At 30.0% G+C, this 14,110-nt stretch overlaps 1 long non-coding RNA gene and 1 pseudogene across 2 annotated transcripts; both read left to right on the top strand.

Moving 5' to 3' along the window:
- Nucleotides 1-7,560: 7,560 nt before the first annotated feature.
- On the top strand, nt 7,561-9,641 carry LOC121130441 (tyrosine-protein phosphatase non-receptor type 1-like; annotated as a pseudogene).
- A 9-nt stretch (nt 9,642-9,650) lies between these two features.
- LOC121130064 (uncharacterized) lies at nt 9,651-12,391 on the top strand. 2 transcript variants are annotated; one of them, XR_005868593.2, is made up of 3 exons: nt 9,656-10,533; nt 10,854-11,033; nt 11,092-12,391. It is a non-coding gene; the product is annotated as an uncharacterized lncRNA (long non-coding RNA). The 2 variants fall into 2 exon arrangements; XR_011783862.1 differs by having other exon boundaries at nt 9,651-11,033.
- The last annotated feature ends 1,719 nt before the right edge of the window (nt 12,392-14,110 follow it).

Here is a 14,110-nt window from a genome sequence, read left to right on the forward strand (position 1 = left end):
GATAAATCATATCTAGAATCGAGGGCATATCATCATGTGAGCATATCGCGTATCACATGATAAATATGATCTGGAATGTAATAAGTAAGGCAGCCCTAAACCTAACCTCTATAATTACTTGAGTCCATGTCCATGTAAAGGTAATCACTGTATTATCTACAAATTATTATAGTATACAGTGCCTTGCATAACTTAGGAATCTCCTCGCTTTTTTCACAATGACCTAAGTAAACATCTAAATCTAAGGTAGGCTCCTAATCACATAATACATACACACATCCTATTGTTATTAGTCTCCAACGTAATGTATATCCAATGATAGACTACTTCTTAGACATTTGTTACTAGATTCCCTTTTAAAAAATAAAAGTTACTTTGTAGTAGTCGTTTCATGATTGCAATTCGCTTGAATAGAAAAGGACACTACAATAATTAGATACCATACATCTCAAACTCTACCTTAATTATTGATGATGAGTTATTTCTGCTTGATATACATTGATGAAGATATTATCAATGAAATTGAGTTATATTGAGGAAGAAACAAGCATTAGCTATGTGAAAATACTAGAACCTTAATGAAGGAGTAGTGGTTGATGGGGTGAGAACCTTCTGTTCCTCACTGGATCTTGCCACCACTATTCTGTCGTTTTATTGATACAAATCAGGTGATTGTGGCCAAATGATTTGTTCCAAATGGCATGGGCAGCGAGCCATTCTGAGTAATTCCAGAGGTATGGGCAAGTGCCCTATCCTGCTGGAAGATAAAGGGCCCCATTAGAGATCTTCAGGGCCTATGGAAGGACCTTGTCCAAACCAAGTTGACAGACCTTCTGGAAATATTTAGGGAGTGGCAACCATATATATTTACGCCTCGTCATTCATCGTAAATTGATTGAATACTTTGTTTGATGCTTGAAAGGATAATTAAAAATCAAAAAGCAAAGCCAAAAGATTTAAAACCAGTTACGTTGTGCTAGAATTTTTTATTTCCGGGACACGGAACCTCCAGATATCAAGCGTTTAAAAATTAGTCGATTTATTTATGCATTATACCGGTATATTTTCGGAAGTTGATAAAATTAAAACTCTGTCAAATAGGAAACTTAAACGTTTTTGTTAATCTCTCTCTTTTGAGATTTTGGCAAAGTCATTAGTAAAAGCATCTTCAAATTTTTTATATTTTGAAGAAAGAAAATGATTATTTTGAGAAGGAAATGGATGATATTAAATCAATTCTAGATCTTTACTTTTTCTTTTTGTCTAATATCACCATGAATGAATCACAAGCCAATCTTCTTTTCTTTGTGTCCGGATATTGCTTTGCCAATCCTTAAAAAAATTTAAATTGAACAATTCTGACTGTTTCAGCTATTTAATTTCAAATGACCCAGCAACCAAGAATATCCACTTTTCAGGTGAAGATTGTCATCTTTCGGAAAAAAAGTTCAGAATTGAATTGATAATTTTAAAGAACTAATTTTCAATTGGTTGTTTTTATAAATAAATTATTATCAATATATTAATTTAACTTTTTTTTGTTTGTTGACAATTAGTTTCAACTTTTACATCTCTCAAATTTTAATAACTGCACAAGTCACACAAAAAACAAAAAATGAAAAAAAATAAAAAACAATTCTAGTTCACTTAACAAGTTAATCATGAATTTGTAATTAGTTTTCTACTATGAAATCTGGTCTTCAATGATTTTAGACTTTTTTTTGAGTATTTATAGTCTTTTAATAAGTTTATAATTAAGGTTTAAGTTTATTCCTGGGATATTGTTCCTCCTCTAATACAAATAATTTATATATAAAATAAGTTCCATGTATTTTTAGCATATTTTTGTACTTTAATTTATAATTTAAAAATCGTTTTTGTGGGTTGATTAATTCTCCACCCACAAAATGTACTCCGAAAAGAAGATCTTCAGAGTGGACGCTGTTCTGAATAGGACAAGTGATCTCTTCTTGGCTGAATTAAGATTTTAGGTCGAATGAACCTTCAGGAAAAATTAAAAAAAAAAATCCAGCTCAGGTCATGGTCCTCGGCGTTGTGGTGTCTGATGGCAGCAAAATACCTCCCTACTTCTTCCAGGTCAACGAGAAAGTCAACACGGACGCCTACTACAAGGTCCTCAGTTACGATGTCTTGCCATTGTTGAAGAGCAGTTCCCCATGGACAACTATTTGTTTACCCAAGACGGTACCCCGGCACACACGTCCAAGAAGGTGCAGCATTTCTGCAGGGAGAACATGGCTGTTTTCTGGGAAGCAGACTTCTGGCCTTTCTCCTCAACCGACGTAAACCCCCGGATTTGGCTGTTTGTAGCGTCTTGGAGGTAAAGATTTACAAGGCTTCTCACCCAAATGTCCATTCCCTGAAAGGCGTGATCACGGAGGAGTGGAAAAATTTATCCTCTGACTTAATCAAGGCCAGGTCTGCTTCTGTTTGTGCCTGTATTGAAGCCATCATTCAGAATGCGACAACATAACAATTTCTCTGTGACTCTGTGAGACGTTTGTTAGCAAGGTTAAGAAATAATTTGAGGCCTTTAAAGGTGATTTTTCCTCCTAGACTTCGAAGCAAAAAAAGATTCGAATAGTTCTAAGACAATTATGAAGATTTCTTTTTGCCGGAATTTAGGATTTCTATTGTGTAGGGTACAGTTGAACGACAAACCAACAGGACCCTCTGCAACATTAAAGACGAACTTATCAGTCGGATCAAAAAGGAATTCCAGGCTAAGGTCAAGGCATGCTTTCGGCCTTGTATAGAGACTGCAATTGAGCCTGGAGGTGATTTTTTTTAATGAAAACAGCTAAGCTCTCATGACGTCTCAGTAGATCAGCTGCGATACGGGAGGAGAGGAGAAAGGAAATCAACAAGGACATTATCAAGTATAACTCACTTGTCAGGGGCGCCTGCTTGTGGTGGGGTGTAGGAGCTGTTGCATTCCTAAATTAAGGAGTTTTTCTTTTTACTAAGGAATTAAATATTTGATTTTTTTCGCAAAAAATTTATTCTAACTTTTCAAATTTTTTCCAAAACTTTTAATTTCCTGTGACTAGCTATTGATTTTGAAATTTTCCTAACAAAAAGTTAATATTAGAAAATTAACTTTTTGAAATTATTTCCAAAAAATTTAATTTTTAGTAAAAAAATGTGAATTTTTGAAAAAATTTTCTTAGAAATTTAACTTTTTTATACTAGCTATTGATTTTTAAAATTGTTTTTATATTTTTTTCTTCTGTAAATAACTAGGTTTTTGAAATTTTAATTCAAAAGTTTGATATATGAAATTCATTTTTGAAAAAAGATCTAGGAATTAAAATTTTATTGTAACATATTTACTAAAATAAATTTTTTGGTAAATAATTTCAAAAATTTTAATTTTCTGTGACTAGCTATTGATTTTTGAAATTTTCCTAACAAAAAGTTAATATTTGAAAATTAATTTTTTGAAATTATTTCCAAAAAATTTAATTTTTAGTAAACAAATGTGAATTTTTGAAAAAATTTTCTAAGAAATTTAACTTTTTATACTAGCTATTGATTTTTAAAATTGTTTTTATATTTTTTTCTTCTGTAAATAACTAGGTTTTTGAAATTTTAATTCAAAAGTTTGATATATGAAATTCATTTTTTGAAAAAAGATCTAGGAATTAAAATTTTATTGTAACATATTTACTAAAATAAATTTTTTGGTAAATAATTTCAAAAATTTTAATTTTCTTTGACAAGCTATTGATTTTTGAAATTTTCCTAACAAAAAGTTAATATTTGAAAATTAATTTTTTGAAATTATTTCCAAAAAATTTAATTTTTAGTAAACAAATGTGAATTTTTGAAAAAAATTCTAAGAAATTTAACTTTTTTATACTAGCTATTGATTTTTAAAATTGTTTTTATATTTTTTTCTTCTGTAAATAACTAGGTTTTTGAAATTTTAATTCAAAAATTTAATATATGAAATTTATTTTTTGAAAAAAAATCTAGGAATTAAAATTTTATTGTAAACTATTTAATCAAATAACTTTTTTGGTAAATAATTGCAAAAATTAAAATTTTAGAAAAATAATTCAAATATACAATTTGATTTGTAATTATTTTTTAAATCCACAACACAGAAGACATATTGAATAGCATTTATTAGCCTTGTAGAGAGAAAAATAAACTTACCATGATATGTTTCTTATTTATAAAACCAAAAAAGTTATTGAAAATAATGTCGAAAAAATAATTATTATTCAGAAAATGACAGATATTTCAGTTAAACATCCATTTTTATCTATCAAATTTATACGGCAACGAATTTTTAGACACATTTTTACAAACTTTATCTTATTTACGGATCCAATATTTCAATAATATTGATCAATTCTCTGATAAAAGTGAGTATGTTGAACGTGCAGGGGAATTTTATCATTCGAATTTTGAGTACATATAGTAACTCTTGAAACTTTTAACACATTCAGCTAATTCATGAGGATTAAGATCCTTTGTTATATTAAAAGCACGGATTTCTAGACAAATGGAAGAATCACGTTTTAACTTTTCCTTCTTTTCCTTACAGGTTTAGGAACAGGTCAGGTTATATATTTGTATATTTTGGAAAAAAAATTCCAAAAAATTAAATTTTTCAAGTTTTTTTTCAAAAAATGTAATTCTTCAAGTTTTTTCAAAATCTGTAATTTTTCCAAAAAATTCCAAAAAATAATTTTTACTTTTTCTCTAAAAAATGTAATTTTTTTCGCAAAAATTTAACTTTTTCTGAACATCTGTGAATTTTGAAATTTTTTCCAAAAAATTTTAAAATCCTGCGACAATGATCCTGTGACAAGGGCCTAAAATTACTCCGAGTGCAACAAGGACTTACCCTTATAACTCTCAAACTCTTCTTCTTTTATGTGCACATGCACTAGTCATTACTTTATTTTAAGATGTTCACTCTTCAAGAATTACTGAGGAGTTAATTTTATTTTATACTACATACAACTTGTCATTGATATATACAAAACAGGATTGAACATTTGTAACCCTGAGGATTGTTTAGGATTTATAATTTGTAGTACTTTTTGGACGTCATTTTTTGGAAATTAATTTAATTTGTTAAATTAAATTTTTCAATTTTTCTCCCAAAAAATTTAATTTTCTGAATATCTATCGATTTTTGAAAAATTTAGAAAATTTTATTTGAACAAAAATAAAAAATTTACTTTTTGTCAACAGTCGTGTGTTCCGTGTTTCCAAAAAGATCATTTATGAGATTATTGATTTTTTTTTCAAAAGTTTACTTTTTTGTGAATAGCTGAGATTTTTGTAATAATTTTTGTTTTTTTTAGCGTTTCGTGTATTAGTTAACAATAATGTGCACCTTGAAATTTAAGTGAGATTTTTGTCATTAATACATTTTTTTAAGTATTTTGTGTATCAGTCAACAACATTACTAACTTAGGGGGTCCAAGTTGTGCTCTATGATTTCAAGTTTTCTGTTTATATAAAATGTAATACAATTTTTTTCTGTTTGTTCCACAACTACAGGGAGCGGGGATCAAATTGTTGCCAAAATATTTTTCTACAAAAAACAACACACAATATACATTTTTAACTTTTTTATTAAAAATCAAAACTATGACGAGCATATAGGTATAGAGTAGCCATTCACTCGATATTATCACCGTTGGCATCAATAACGGCCTCTGAACCGGCCGCAGGCTCTTCTGACCATCTCATTGTCCATGTTGCCGAATACCTCTTTGATGGAGTCCATCAGGCTGGCCTTGGTGCAATGGGGATGTCTGTTGGTATGTCTCTCGACATAGGCCCAGAAAAAATAGTCCAAAGGATTAAGGTCGGGAGAGTTAGGAGGCCACAAATCCTTGGTTACGACGTCATAACAGTTCTCGGTTAACCACTGCATGGAGATTTTGGACACATGGCAGGGAGCTGAGTCCTGTTGCCACACCCAGTTTTCTTCAACTAGTGTTCAATTTTGATGTTATGTTTGATAAAACAGGGAGAGGCAAATCATTCAGCACGTTTGAGACATCATTTACTGAGGGACTTCAAACTTTATTTACGTTAATTTTTTGATTGCTACCTGCATAAAAAGGTTATTGGTTAGCTGAATAGAAATGTTAAGTTTAAAAACTGGAACAATTTTAATTAATAATAATATTTTAAAGCCTCCCTTTCCTGGTTTTTATTAGAGATTGCGTTTGTGCTACGAGGGCAGTGCCAGAAGTACCTGGCCTGCCCAAGAGTTGGCGATAGTTGTTTAAAAAATCACTGCACTGAGTGGTCCATTAAAATTTGAAACTCTTTATGAGTTTTTGATTAATAATATATACTAATATGAAAAAATAATTTAGACGTAAGGAGCTTAAAACAAGTTTATAGATGCTTCATATTCAAAATAATTGATGAATTGGTAGATTTAAGCGATTTAATTTTTTCTCCGGAATATATATATTTATGCAACCTAACTATTTTATTTTATGAAAATATCTTTATAAATATTAAAACTAAATTGAGCAAAATCAATACTAGTTTGAAGGCCTGTACGGCGGAGAATCACTGCTTGATGATGATGTTCACCCCTACGGTTACAGCCGGGTGGTTCTTCATATGAAAAATAAACTAAATGGTTATAACAACGCCTCATTTAGTACGGAATGAACGGGGCAAACGACCGTATATCTTACTAAAGGGATTTTGTATATAACTATTGGGTACTTTATGGACATGGTGTGACATGAAAACAGTACAGCCATTAGGATGCTTAATAAATTGATAGAGAAAGACATTATAAAAGTTTGAACGATAATCCACAAACCATCACTCCTTCAAACCGTCGATGGAGCTAGCAGACATGCTAGGAATTTCAGGTTTTGATTTTGGACTTTTTTTGAAAATAAATTAAAATATCCAGTATTACAAAAAAATATATACATTTTTTGAAAAAAAATTTTAAAAATCTACAGCTATTCACAAAAAAGGAATAAAATCCATTGCATTTTTCAAAAAATTGGAATTTTAGAAATGAATAGTTTTGTTAAAAAAAAATTTCAAATATTAATTACTTTTGAGAGAAATGTCAAAAATCTACAGCTATTTTGAAAAAATTTAATTTTAAATGAAACAAAAATGCTACAACCCATAGATTTTTTCAAAAAATGGAATGTATTGGGAAAAAATTTCAAAAACCTACCGCTGTTAACAAACACTTCAATTTTTAGATATAGATATAATATTTTGGTGGAAAAAATTTAAAAATCCAGATATTCAAAAAAAATTATATAAAATCACATCTCTTCCAAAAATGAGCCACTTATTCTTTTCTTATCTTTCCTTTCCTACTCTTTTCCTGCTCTTCTCATCTCTAGTACTCCTCTACTAAATATGAAAATAAATGGTTATAAATATTTCAGGTCACACCTAAGTTTAAACTAAGGCATTAAACGCTTTAGTTTAAACCTCATTCTTATTTTGATAAATTTACATACATGGTGAAGTTTCCCAAATATTTAGAAATTTGGAATGATAGATTAGCAAAAGATGGGTCCATTAACCCCTACATGTGGCTTTGTGAGTACGTTTTAACGTTCCAAGAGTGGGCATGCACTCTGACAAGTAAAATGAGCAAATCAGTCAAATGATTAAATTAAAATACTTCCAACATCATCAATATGTTGGAAATAAATAGTTATATAGTTAAAATTGTTCTTAAACTCATAGAAAAGGATTTTAACCCAAAAATAAAAAAGTTGTCAAGAATCTGACGATGATACTATATTGAGCTAAAAGAATGTATATCTGAGTGCTCGAGGATAGAAGAAGAAATACGGGGAATAATCAAGATGATGATGATGATATTCCCCCCTACGATTACAACCGGGGGTCTTTTGAAATCAAAAATGCACTAAATGATTATATAAACGCCTCTTTAGTACGGAATGAAATGGCCAAACGACCGTATATCCTTACTGAAGTACCTTTGTATATAACTGTTGGGCACTTTTGGTACATGGTGTGACATGAAACAGTACAGCCATTAGGATGCTTAATAATTTACGGAGAAAGGCAATAAAAAGTGTAAACGAAATTCGCCTCCATATTTCAGGGATCCATTGATTTGTGAAGATGTTAATATGAAAAGTTGAAAATCTTCAATTTGAGTCACGCAACGCCTACACCCTCACTAAATTACGGATAATGAATCTTGCTGTCAATGAAGAAAGAATTGTTCCATATTATCAATATATAGGGGGGTGACCTGTTTATGGAGTTCCTTCCTGCCCAGATACTTTTCTTAATTTTTTAAATGAATTTGGACAAACAGGTAGTTTAGAAGAAATTGTTGAACCTCCTGTAGTACATTGCTCGGCTGGTATTGGAAGATCAGGCATTTTTTGCCTTGTTGATACTTCTTAAAGTCTTAATTCCCAAAGTTGGACCCTCGTCTGTTACATTAAAAGACATTGTGTTAGACCTACGCTCACATTGTATTAATTTAATACGAGGACAGAGATAGTTAAAATTTAGCTAGCTCGCTATTGAGCGAAAAGAGAAAATCAACTATCACAGGATTTTCTTAATAATGACATAAAACCAACTCACCCGCCCAAGGATCCAAATTCTTCAGTTATTTTTAAAAGGCCTTCCAAGTAAGAATGCAAGTCTCAGAAGTTTATTTAAAAAGAATCATTTTCTTTTTTATAAAAATATATTTTATATTCAATTCAATTCTTATTCATCATAGAAAGTTATTTAAAAAAATTTACCCGTTAATTTAACCTTTAAGAAAAGTATATGCTTCGAGTATAACATTGTGAAACAGCATTTAAATTTTATATTTTTTAAACGTTTGCACTCTGTATTTAATTTTGTTTAATTAATGATGAGAAAGTCTCTTTCTCTGAATGAATGTAAACTGTGTCATTTTTTTTTCTATACCTGGGTAAAACTCTATTTCTACTAAATATTTTATAAAAACATTATTTTTAATATTTCAACATATTAAATACAATATTCTGCAATATTATCGGTAATAACAGAACTTCTACTTTTTCAGTATTGTAATTTATTTCCACTTGATATGGGCCTGTTTAAAAATAAAAAATATACTTATGCTCAAGACTCAACTTAAAATGAAAAAATGTAATCATTTGGTCCATTAGACTAATACATACGAACAAAAATGTTGGGATGTCTCTAGTGATTGTTTAGAGAAGAAACATGTTCTCTCGTCCGATGTTCTGCCATATAAACTACCCAAGGTTAATAAGTTGATAACCATTCTGTACTTCATCCAAAATAATGAATAGTCCATCATCCGATTAATCTTTTTAATTACTTTTCCGATCAAGGCATTAAAGCAAATCCTACCGATCGGTTTCTTTATTTGATTTAAAATTTGATTTCATTTGAATTGTACACGAAAAGCATTATCCGTCTATTGTTTCCTATCATTTTGAGATAATTAAAAAAACTATCCCTAGGGCCAATTTATCTTCTCTTAAAAACAATTCTCTTTAATATTCTTTCTCTTTCAAAAATCTCATTAGCCGTAAATTCACCATTTTTATTAAAACCTCTCCCAAGAACGAAATCTTTCTTTTGACTGATGATAAAAAAAATAAAAAACCTTAATAAATCAAGGAATACATATTTTGTGCATGAATGAAAAAGTCAATCAGTAATTCGTTGTTAATCTTTTTTTTTTATATATGCCATGGTGTCTCAATACCGTATATAAATACTTAATTATTAAATAAAATATAGAATTAGATGTACTTTTGATGTATATAGGCAGCACGCATGAATGTACCAAAGCATCACATTTTCCTAGTAAACAAAAGCACGTTGATATAATTCAACTTCTCTTTTGCAAAACGTACATAACAAATGTTTTAAACACATTTAAGTGAATTTGATAGCTTTTAAATGATTTATACCTATGTTTAGTGATGTATGATAAAAAATAAAATACAAATAAGGATTTGAAGTGTAGATAATTGAAAAATAAATAAGGAATACCTATTATCATTTTATTCATTTCTCTATTTCTACTCTTCTTTGCGGGAGACGCGATATCTTGCCTCAAAAGAAAAAATTGTCAAATATGGGATGCAACGACATAACCTCATTTTTTATAACGCATAGTTACCAGACTGTAGAAATAGTAGCAAAGTAAACGTGGCTTCATTCTAGAGCTAAAGTTATAAAGTCTTTGTGAAATAACAATAATTAATGAAAATGGACTTTCCCATTCGTCAGTTCAATGCAGCTATAATACACCATCGATTACATGTTAAGGAGAAACCGGTTACCACTGGATCTCCTAAACATGTACAATTAAGAGAACCTCTCTTTAAAATGTTGGTGAAGGACTTTGTGCCACTTTGAATGGTTGAACGACCTTCTTTCATCAATTTTGTTAATGGACTGGTTCTAAAATATAGGCTAACATCCAGGAAGTTTATTTTGGAAACCATATTACCAACAAAGTGGAAGAAGAAATAAATTGAGGTACTTATTTTTCAAACATGCCCTTGTTTGAAATGAATTAGGCAATTAATTATTATAAATCAGTCATATTTGCTAAGCAAAGTTAAAAGATTTAATGAGAATAAGAGATAATTTTACTCTTCTCTCTAGCCTTTCAAGTCTTGCTTGTATTGTGAATGTGTACAAATTCATGAAAACACTTTTTTTTAAAGAGTAAGGACCACAGAACTTTTTTTTTTCAAGGACTAATTTAATTTTTTTCTAATTTTGTTCATTTAGTTGTACAAAATATAATAACATTTTTTTAAAGTTTTATTTTATATATAAAATATATTATGTAGTAAATGAACTCTTCCAAGGAAGTGGGGATCACTACTCATGGATGAACTAGCATTTCTTGAGTATCTTTTATCTCAGTAACTGCCCATTTATACATCAATGACGTAATTACTGAGAAAATACTATTATATAAAGAGTTATATAATCCCCAAACAGGAGAAACAGTTAGTGTTTTTATTAAGGTTGGTTATGAATTTATGGTGAATGAAATATTTAAAAACTATACTAATTTACTTTCAGAATATATGAAACAAATACGGAATATTTGATAAAGTTATTGCTATAACATCAGATAATGTTTGATCAAATAATCAACTATTAACAGTCAAATTTCGAAATCAACATCATACAAACTTTCCAAACATTCATGGAACTCGTAAGACTCACTCGCCTTTCTCGAACTTCTCACTTCTCCGAAACATGGAAATTTGATAGTTGATAAGCCATCTGAAGAATGCTCTGATGCTATGGAAGTATCATATGAATATTAAAGCCTTCTTTGGATGTCTCCTCGGAAATTTTGTCAGTATAGACAAATATGTATATTAAACAGCTTCTTCATTGGGGGAAGGAAAAGAAAAGACTTCTCATGAAAATAAATAGACTTGAAAAAGGGAATTAAATATTTCCCTTCCAAGAGTCAGTTTGACCAAATATGCATCTAAAAGAAGTGAATGTAAAGCCTATAAATGTAAATTAAGTAAAATATTTCCACCAAGTTAAGTCAATGTTCTAATAAATGAGATTGTTAACGCCAGACCTAAAAAATGGGCAGAGGAAGATATTCAGAGGTCTCTCATTCTGAGATCAATGACTGGAGGAAAAACCTATAAATATCATCCACATTTATGAAATGGATAACCAAATTTAAATGTGGTCCTCGAATTCAATATGAACTTTTGAACATTTTAAATACACAAATGGATGGTAAATATATGAATACATTATTGTTATGGTTAATTATAATTAATATTTACGGATTGTTTTCCTTTTTAGAGCTCTCTCAAATGGATGTCCATTTAAGCCGTCTTGGAATGTTGTCTTTAAATCACTGGATACTTGGCCAATAAGCTTTTTTTTTCAAAATATTCTGAAATCGGTTTCAGGAGACTAGAGATGATCCTTTTTGTGATTCAGATATGACACTGTGGATATCAGCATTATCCATAGGAGGACTGACAAAACCTTCAAATTCCTTCCTTACTGGGATAAAAAAAAATTGATGCAATCTTTGAAGCATGTATATCAGGAAATATGGAGGCAACCTAATGTCATTGAGACTTTAACATCAGTTCTTCAAAGTTCAGTTCCAGATTTCCATCAGGATATTATTTGAAAGTACGCTCGTCTTAGAGCATTTATAAGAATTAAGGCCCTAAATATAAGTATAAATTATCAAAAAAATAATGAAATTTGTAGAAAATTAAAAGAGATTATCCCATAATATTTAATTTTTTTTTGTTATAATAAAAGCCCTTTAATTAATAAAACTCTGTATGACTCTCTTTGTTAGGAAATTATATTTATAAAACTACTTTAATTTAACTTGATCCTTTTTTCTTTTTTTTCAAAAAATTAGGATTGACTAATATACATAAACAACTGGCTATGAAGTTATTAAAGAGATAAAAACTCATAAATTGGTCAATTATCTATATGAACTTTGATAATCGAGGCTTGGAGATCCTAAGAACTTTCATTAATCTTTCGATGAAGAAATTACTGGTTCTGCCCAGCTTCGGTGTGACTTATTATTAACTGTGGGTTAAGGTATATATACACCCTTGTCCCACTATCGTAAACTATGATACGCATCTACGTATTGATATATAAACCCATAATTCTATCATTCTTGCAAAACGTCTGCCTATTAGTAGTATACTGTAATTGATATATTAAATGTCACAATCCGTGCAGGACCGTATTTCTGGTTGTCACACTGAAAAAAATTAGAAAAACGTACCTGATAAATGATTGTATATACTTTGGTGACTACTCATTTCAGCAAATGACATCACGTGACATATTCAAAATGGCGTTTAACAGAACGTGAGCAATTTCAAATGACAAATATTTAGCTCCGCTTTTAATAAAATATGACATTAATTCAGTAGGCTTAGTTAATGTCTACTATTCAATATCACTTGAAAACTTTCAAAATGGCGTTTAACATCGCATGCCACTTTTTCAAATGGCGTCAAACATAATATAAGTAACCCGAAGCCACTTGCCCTTTAACCCTTTACATCAAAAACAGGCTTATTCATTTCAGCAACTCACTTAGGGGATCAAATTCAAAGAAGGGTTGCATAAACTAAGGTGTTGTATTGCATTTATCATAAAATTCGAGGTTGTGTGGTACTAGGAGGCATCACAAAACTGCTTACTCATTTCAGCAACTCAATTCAAGTGTCAAATTTAAAATGGCGATTAAAACCACTTAGTTATAGTAGTTTTACTAATTCACGCATGTTTTCATGCTGACACTCCCAGAAGGAACATTAATTAGTACGATTTTGTATTAATATGGTCTCACTGGGGTCTATTCTACCATAAAATAATTTTTATTATTTTTCTGTTGTTTTTGTCATCATCAATCCAATGGAGTCTTAAAGTAGGATATATTTCTTGCAATGGACAAAACTATAAAAACTCGACTTGTCATCGATGACTGCAGTGATGGTTGGCCCATGAGATTTTAATTTTTTGGATCGTCCTTATCTAATTACTTTAGAAGGTATACCAAATATAGACGTTCTTGGCTCTGAATTCAAAGACGAAATACAGAAGGTCATGTCAATTGAGCAGCGTATTTTTTTGAAACAGCCAAAAACCTTAGACAACATTTTCCAATAATGTGGGATATCACTTATCTTGCTCATTGTCTGAACAGAATAGCTACGCTCGGTACTGATTACTTCTAAAATACATTAAATTGTAAACCCTCATAGACCCAAATTTAAGGGTATAAGTTTTTTTGTATTTAATAAACAATCATCCCTGAATATAATATTTTTTTTTAAATTTAGGTGACATAAAACAGTTGACTACTACACCAAGTATATAAATTGTATGAATGAAAAGAATTATTCAAACAAAAACTAGATGTTTTTAAAAAATGAATCACTTTTATCAGAAATAGATATCACACAATACAAAAAAAATCATATAACTATATAAGTATTAGAAGAGAGGCCCCTACACCCAAGTATAATAATTATTGAAAATCTATGCCAAGTTATTACAATCGTACCTTTCA

Source organism: Lepeophtheirus salmonis, chromosome Z (assembly GCF_016086655.4).
Source record: "Lepeophtheirus salmonis chromosome Z, UVic_Lsal_1.4, whole genome shotgun sequence".
Classification (NCBI taxonomy): Eukaryota; Metazoa; Arthropoda; class Copepoda; order Siphonostomatoida; family Caligidae; genus Lepeophtheirus; species Lepeophtheirus salmonis.